We start from the raw sequence: 7,596 nt of genomic DNA, 5'->3' as shown, positions 1-7,596 counted from the left end.
TTATCACCTCCTGCTGGAGACCGACGTACATGCCTAGCTCGAAAACCTCTGTGCATAACATCTTAACAAAGATAAATATGTTGAACCCCACAACCTCAGTAGCTCGAACACCTCCCCCCTCCCTCCCAACCCACTACCCCTTCCCCCTCACCCCAACCTTTGAGCGCCTGAAAGGGCTGCGACATCTCCTTGTCGAGCCTTCAGGCCACCTTGGATCGCCTCCACCAGGACAAAAAACCTCAAAAAACAACTCATCTTATTCAGAGCCCCCCGGCTACGGAAAAATAAAAAAAATAAAAAAGGAATCCAATCCAAACATAAAGTCAAACCTGATTAACCAAATCAAATTCATGTTTCAAACCTGGACCCTCATTAAGAACCTCGTTTAAGGAATGGGTAAACACAAAAACCACAAGAACTCCCCATTCAGGTCCCCGATAGTCCTGGAGAAGGGGGCGTCATTTTCCTCTACTTCCTGTGTCCCCAGACACGCCACCGCCTCAGGAACCCCGAGGATTCTTTACGAGGACTCTTGCTGGGCCCCTCATTAACTGCATCACGCTCCATGCGAGGGTCGCTCAACAATTCACTCATCGCCTCCCGGATGTCAGCTTCTGATATATCAGCGTATTTTTCACCATTGAACTCAAAAGAAAGCGAGAATGGGTGCCCCCACCTATATCGCACTCCTTTAACCTGCAACCACTCCGTCAGGGGACCACAAAGTCTCCAACGCGCCAGCGTAAACGCCGACAGGTCTTGGTATATGGGTATCTTGGCAACTTTCCAGTCAATCGGACCTGCCCTTCGGGCCAGCTCAAGGATTTTAGACTTCTCAACAAAGTAGTGAAACTTCACAAGGATAGAACGAGGTTCCTGTAACGCTCACCTGATTCCCGCAGAGGCGCCGGTCTTGACTGGGTGAATGCCGTATCTTCAAAGGTGATGTGTAACACACGGTTGGCTCTTTGGGCTGGACCTCTGTGCACTGTATGTCTGACTCGAAGAGTAAGATGTCTGCAGATAGAAAATATGGGATTAATGAACTGGGGTTATTGGGTGCCTCTCTCCTCTTCCCTTTCTCTTCTCCTGTAGAACCCCAAAGGTTAACGCCCTCACCTTAGGTAAGTGAACGCCGAGCTCTCCATCTGCCTCGGGGCAGGGTGCCGTAACCAGTTTCTTCACTGGATAAGGGTGCAGGCCTCTTGACCTCAGAGGACTGCTGTCCGTCGTTAACTGCACGAACGGTAAGTTCTGGGCACTTCAAATGTCTTAAAAGTCTTTTGTAATGATATCTCTTGTTTTGCAGGGTTCCGGCGATGAAGGATGGCGGGCTGATGAGAGTTGAGGATCGAACCCACGTGAGGAATAGAAGCGCCTGGAAGCACGTAAGTAAGCGCTTGTAGCCTGCTTCACGATGCGCACTAACTGTCCCTTTTATCTTGCAGGTACAAGTTCGGAGCTTTAGAGAAGCTGAAGGGTGCTGGAATACCGACTGGATTCGGCGTGGGAAGGAGGAATGGCACGTGAGTAATAAAGTTGCCCAATGTCTTTAAACGCACCTTCTTTTGTCTTTCAGATGCGGGATGCAGCGCCGAAGGCCTCCGGAGCGTGCGAAGAGCTGGTAAGCTTTTGTCTTTCAGATGCCGGAATGCAGTGCGAAGACCTCCGGAGCATGCGAAGAGTAGGTAAGCCTTTGTCTTTCAGATGCCGGAATGCAGCGCGAGGCGTTGGTGACAGCCGATGGACCAGGTAAGAGATGTGCTGCCACTGAAGACCGTAGTGCTAACCTGTTCTTTCTTTGTCTTTACAGGTGCTGCTGAAGACTGGATCCCAGGATGGTAAGCCTTTGTTCCCTTAGGCCCAGGATCAGAAGCAGAAGACACAATGAGCGTTCTGCTGCAGAGAATGCAGAATAACACAAAGCAAGATTCATCCATCGGGTGTGGTTTAAATAGCCTCCTGTAGTGCTTAGGTGTCTCCTTCCACAGCCACGCCTAGGTAAGAAAAGAGTTCCTGCTTTCCAGAAGAGTTCCAGTGTTCTGAATCTAGGGAGTGGCTCCTGCCCCACCCAACAGGAAAAGTAGTCCCAAACAGAAGAGGATCAGGGGTTCAACTGGCAGGTAAGTAAGCAGCATGGTCTGCTGCAGGTAAGTCCACCCAAGCATTATGAGCCCGGCGCTTCCAGCGCTGGGACTGGGCATCTTTATGAGCCTAGTGCCACTGGCGCCAGGACAGGGTCCAAAAGCTCCCAATTGGGACTGGCTGGCACTCGGAACCGGGGTTATGGGTCTGCTTCCAAGGGAGTCGGGCAAGTCCTGATCTTTTGGAAGCAGAGATCATGACAGTTCCCCCCTGCGACCTCCGGCCCTGTGTGCTCTATCAATGGTAGGGACGTCAGTATTTTCACCCCCAAACAGAGAACTTATTATTTCCTTGACCTTTTGCCTAATGTCTGCCTGCGTCTCCCCCTCCTGTTCTGGAATCCCAAGAAATCTAAGATTGGAGCGCCGCTCCCGATTTTCTAAGTCATCCAGTTTGAGCATGATCTTTTCCTCCCTTCTCTCCAGATCTACTAGTCGCAGGTCAAATTGTGTCTCAAAGAGGTCGGCGGAGGATTGGTTAGCCTCTAAAGCTTGGACGCGGTCCTCCACATCATCCACTTTCTTATCAAGAGAATCCAACCTCTTGCTTATATCCGCGTGAAAGCCACAAATCTCCTCCAGCAAGGCCACCATATTACGACTCATATCCAAAGTTTCCATTGTCTCCGGCTGGTTTGCGTCCTGCATGGTGAGAGCCTTCATCTGAGGGGGCGATCTTCGGAATCTCTGCAACGCCTGCAGCCCAAGCATTCAATTCCAGGGAAGCCACCAAACTGATAGACGATAGCTCCTAGGGCTCTTAATGGATGCGACGCAGGGCTCAGTCACTCACCCTCTCCACTCCAGGCTGCACTGCGCAACTCCGGCCATTCGCCCTATAGAGCCCAACATGCAGTACCCTAGAGGGTCCCCCTCAGCTCGCTGCCACACGTTTGAGGACCCAGGCAAAGCAATTGGATGCAAATGATAAGAGGATCAAGGAGGAGAGCCGGATTCCTCCTCCCAATAGCAGGCTACAGGGAGCAGTCCAAATAGAGCACTCACAGCCAAGAAGGAGACCGACACAGCGAGACCATTCAAACCCCCCTAAGTAATAGCATTCAGTGAAGGGGGCGGCTTAGGGACAAGCACAGTTATAAGCACCGTTCCAGAGAGAATAGGCATCTCGTGGCACCCCTAAAACCGGGAAGGTAAGCTTCCAGTAATGAGTGACCCGGACCGCTCCTCACAGAGCAGAAACCAACAGTTAAATACTCGGGCACTCCATAGAATTCAGGGGGAAATCGCCACAAGGACAGGGTCCGGGCAGTGACCAGCTGAACTCGATCCTCTTGAGCAACATATCACGCCGGCTCCTGGGGCCGCACGTCTCCAGCTGCTGCTTCCCCTGCCGATCGTAGGCTTCCCCTCCGCAGGTGTTGGGTTCCAGGGCACTAAAGCACAGAGTCCGTCGGTGATAGCAACGAGGTCCTCTTGCTGATGCCTGCCTGCTTTATGCAACGCAGGGAGGGGGTCTTCCAGCAGGCTGTGAAAGATAGTGGCCTACGACGGGCCCCCGCCTCTCCCCCACCGCCAGGCAGACCGGATCCGTGCGGTCCTCACAACGGAGACACTCACCAGGCTCCGAGCGTCTCCCAACGTACAGCAGCAACCTTCAAAGTCCTGGGACCGAAGAAAGTAGACACTCTGGCTATCTCCTCACACTCCGCAGAACACAGAGGGGGGGCGCCACACAAACCGAGTCTGGGCAATGTCCAGCTGCACTCGAGCCTCTCGAGCGACCCTCCACAGCGGCCTCTGGTTCCGCCCGTCCCCAGCAGCTCCAACAACTCCACTCCCTCCTAGTCCAGGCCAAGCTCTCGCCGATGCCGGGGCCCAGGGAGCAAACCCGTAGGCCGGCGTCCCAAGCACAGACGTCCGCAGACACCGAATGACGGGCAATCCCCAGCCGTACAGTCCGCCTCCAGCAGCCTGGAGGTCCTCCTACAACTGCCCGTCACAGCGCCGGGTGGGGGCCTTCACCTAAGCCGCAGAAGAGCTCGGCCAACAGCAGGCCTCCGCCCCTCCCCCACCGCACGGCAGTGCAGGCCCGCGCGGCCCTCACAGCAGGGACGCTCAACAGGATGCGATCTTCGTGGTTCCAGCACCGATCGGCTCCGGATTTGCACTCCAGGGGGGGTAGGGCCAGGCTGCAAAAAGACTGGGGGGGACTCTTACCTCAAAATACAGCGCCCTGGGGAGCAGATCGGCTGAGAAGCGTCAGCACATCTCAGCGCCCCCTGGTGGCTCTCGGCGGCCATTTTGATGACTAGGCCTGGGATCATCGCGGCCCTGTAAAAGGGTGTCTGTGCGCAATCCAGCCTCAGTTTTTGGATAATTCAGCAGCGGGCATCTGTTTCTGCTTGCACTGCACGTCTGGAGTTGCTTTTTGGAGTTTGGAGTGCAGAATTTCGTCGAGTTGAGGTGAGGTACTGCGGTAGGCCTACTGTTTCTTTGTTGCTAGGCCTACGCAGCTCAATTTTTGTAGTCACTGTGGTGCCTCAGACATTTCCTGTTGGTTTTTCTGCTATATCCTGCCTGAGCTGTTGGACTGACATGCTGTACATGCCCCACAGGAATTATTTTTCTTGGTCTTGGTGGGGATGAAGCACAAAAGGATCCTGTTATTTCCATCTGGAAGAAGACTGCTGTCAGGAATGGCACTCTGTCAAGAGTGGCACAGGGTACCCAGGTAGGGTTTGGGTGGGTGTGCTGAGGTAAGGTAGCAGATAAGCACACACAGCAGGAAGTCAACAAGAAAGTACAGTATGAAACAGTAGCTGTGAGCCAAAAAGGGCAAAAGATACAAAGGTACAAACAAACTGGATTCCCTCTTGGGGTGTATGCTGAAATGGGAAAGAGTGTTCCACGAACCTTAGGAAACTCCAGCCTTCTGCACAGATTGCTATAACAGAGGCCCACGCTGTATGCTCATGGCTGGGAACAACAGCAGTGGGTGTCTGTAACACTGAAAACGCGACAAAGGAAGGGGCAGAGGTTGCCTGCCGGAAACCAACAGGCAAGCTCTGTACAAAGGGATTACATAAGACACATGAGAAGACAAGAACAGAAATATCCAGCGAAAAGGAAGTCAATGACCAATCTAGCAGAGGGAAATGAAGGAAAGGCAGTTAGACTGAAATAGATAACCTAAGGTGGAGTACAGAGGACTCAAGGAAGAGAACAAGGAGCAGCAGTCAGGAAAACAGAAGGCTGCAAAGTAGGAAGCAGGTCTGCAGTCAAGAGTGGCACTAGGTGCAGGCAAACTGTATTGGACTGCGGAGGACTGTAGTAGGCTGCAAGGCAGGGAGTCCAGAAGAACAGGACAGAGAGAGATTAGTAGTAGACGACAGACAGAGAGCCCAAAAGAATAGGGCCGCTAGGTAGGGAGCCCAGAGGAGCAGGGCTGTAGACAGCGGAGGGAGACAGGCTGCAAGGAAGGAGCCCAGAGGATACGGGCTGGAGGCAGCAGAGGGAGCAGGCTGCAAAGAAGGAGCCCAGAGGACAAGGACGGTAGGCAGCCAGAGTGAGGCAGGCTGCAGGGCAGGGAGCCCAGAGGACAAGGATTGTAGGCAGCCGGAGTGAGGCAGGCTGCAAGGCGGGCTGCAGAGGACTAGGACTGTAGGCAGCCGGAGTGAGCAGGCTGCAGGGCAGGGAGCCCAGAGGACAAGGACGGTAGGCAGCCGGAGTGAGGCAGGCTGCAGGGCAGGGAGCCCAGAGGACAAGGATTGTAGGCAGCCGGAGTGAGGCAGGCTGCAAGGCGGGCTGCAGAGGACTAGGACTGTAGGCAGCCGGAGTGAGGCAGGCTGCAGGGCAGGGAGCCCAGAGGACAAGGACTGTAGGCAGCCAGAGTGAGGCAGGCTGCAGGGCAAGGAGCCCAGAGGAGGAGGGCAGCAAGGAGTGAGCCCAGAGGAGCGGGGCCGCTGACTGTAGAGGGCTGTAATAGGCTGCAAGGCAGGAAGCCCAGAGGACAAGGGCTGTAGGTAGAAGGCAGCGGATCGTGATCGGCTGCAAGGCAGGGAGCCCGGAAAGGGCACTGGAACAAAACAGGATAATGCAGCAACAGGAACAGATAGATAACCTAAGGTGGAGTACAGAGGACTCAAGGAAGAGAACAAGGAGCAGCAGTCAGGAAAACAGAAGGCTGCAAAGTAGGAAGCAGGTCTGCAGTCAAGAGTGGCACTAGGTGCAGGCAAACTGTATTGGACTGCGGAGGACTGTAGTAGGCTGCAAGGCAGGGAGTCCAGAAGAACAGGACAGAGAGAGATTAGTAGTAGGCGACAGACAGAGAGCCCAAAAGAATAGGGCCTCTAGGTAGGGAGCCCAGAGGAGCAGGGCTGTAGGCAGCAGAGGGAGACAGGCTGCAAGGAAGGAGCCCAGAGGACACGGGCTGGAGGCAGCAGAGGGAGCAGGCTGCAAGGAAGGAGCCCAGAGGACAAGGACGGTAGGCAGCCAGAGTGAGGCAGGCTGCAGGGCAGGGAGCCCATAGGACAAGGATTGTAGGCAGCCGGAGTGAGGCAGGCTGCAGGGCGGGCTGCAGAGGACTAGGACTGTAGGCAGCTGGAGTGAGGCAGGCTGCAGGGCAGGGAGCCCAGAGGACAAGGACTGTAGGCAGCCGGAGTGAGGCAGGCTGCAGGGCAAGGAGCCCAGAGGAGCAGGGCAGCAAGGAGTGAGCCCAGAGGAGTGGGGCCGCTGACTGTAGAGGGCTGCAGAGGACTGTAATAGGCTGCAAGGCAGGAAGCCCAGAGGACAAGGGCTGTAGGTAGAAGGCAGTGGAGCGTGATCGGCTGCAAGGCAGGGAGCCCGGAAAGGGCACTGGAACAAAACAGGATAATGCAGCAACAGGAACAGCATACAAAGTAAAGGGTCAAGGCGAACAGGAGCGGGGAGAACTCAAGATGCAAGACACTGTGCTCCTGCAGGCAGCTGCTTATATACAGCCCTGCCCTGTTCTGAGGCAGGCTAATTGACCGCACCTGGAGCCGCACACCTGAAGACAATCTGCCTCCTCCCTCTGTGGTCCTGAGCAGGTGGAAGCAGCACTGGCCGCTAGGGCTTCTGGGGATTGTGGTCCCAATAACGATGAACGAGAATAGCCAGGAATTGAGGACTGTAGCCAGGTGCATTATGGTAGATGTAGTTACTTGAATAAAATAAGAAAGAACCAAAGTTGAGCAAATGGAAATAAAAGACCAAGGCGTGAAAAGGAGTTGTTCAAGGAGTATTAGGAGGATAAATGAGTACCAAGTAGTCCATGATGGTTGCCAATGCGTGCGCCAGCGGCGTGGGCATGACAACTGCCTGGGTGAGTGGCGGCCCCATCTGTAATTTGGGTGCAGTGCCTGTGCGCTCACAGCCATGAATGATCGGCCGACCATGCTGCGCCTGTGCCTCCGCCCCCAGTGCCCCAACTGCTGGCCCCGATGAGACCACGAGGGGCGCTACAACCAAT

The sequence above is a fragment of the Ambystoma mexicanum genome, chromosome 2p (assembly GCF_040938575.1).
Source record: "Ambystoma mexicanum isolate Mex_15411 chromosome 2p, UKY_AmexF1_1, whole genome shotgun sequence".
Taxonomy (NCBI): domain Eukaryota; kingdom Metazoa; phylum Chordata; class Amphibia; order Caudata; family Ambystomatidae; genus Ambystoma; species Ambystoma mexicanum.
The sequence above is the reverse complement of the archived record's forward strand: the minus strand, read 5'-3'. Positions refer to the sequence as shown.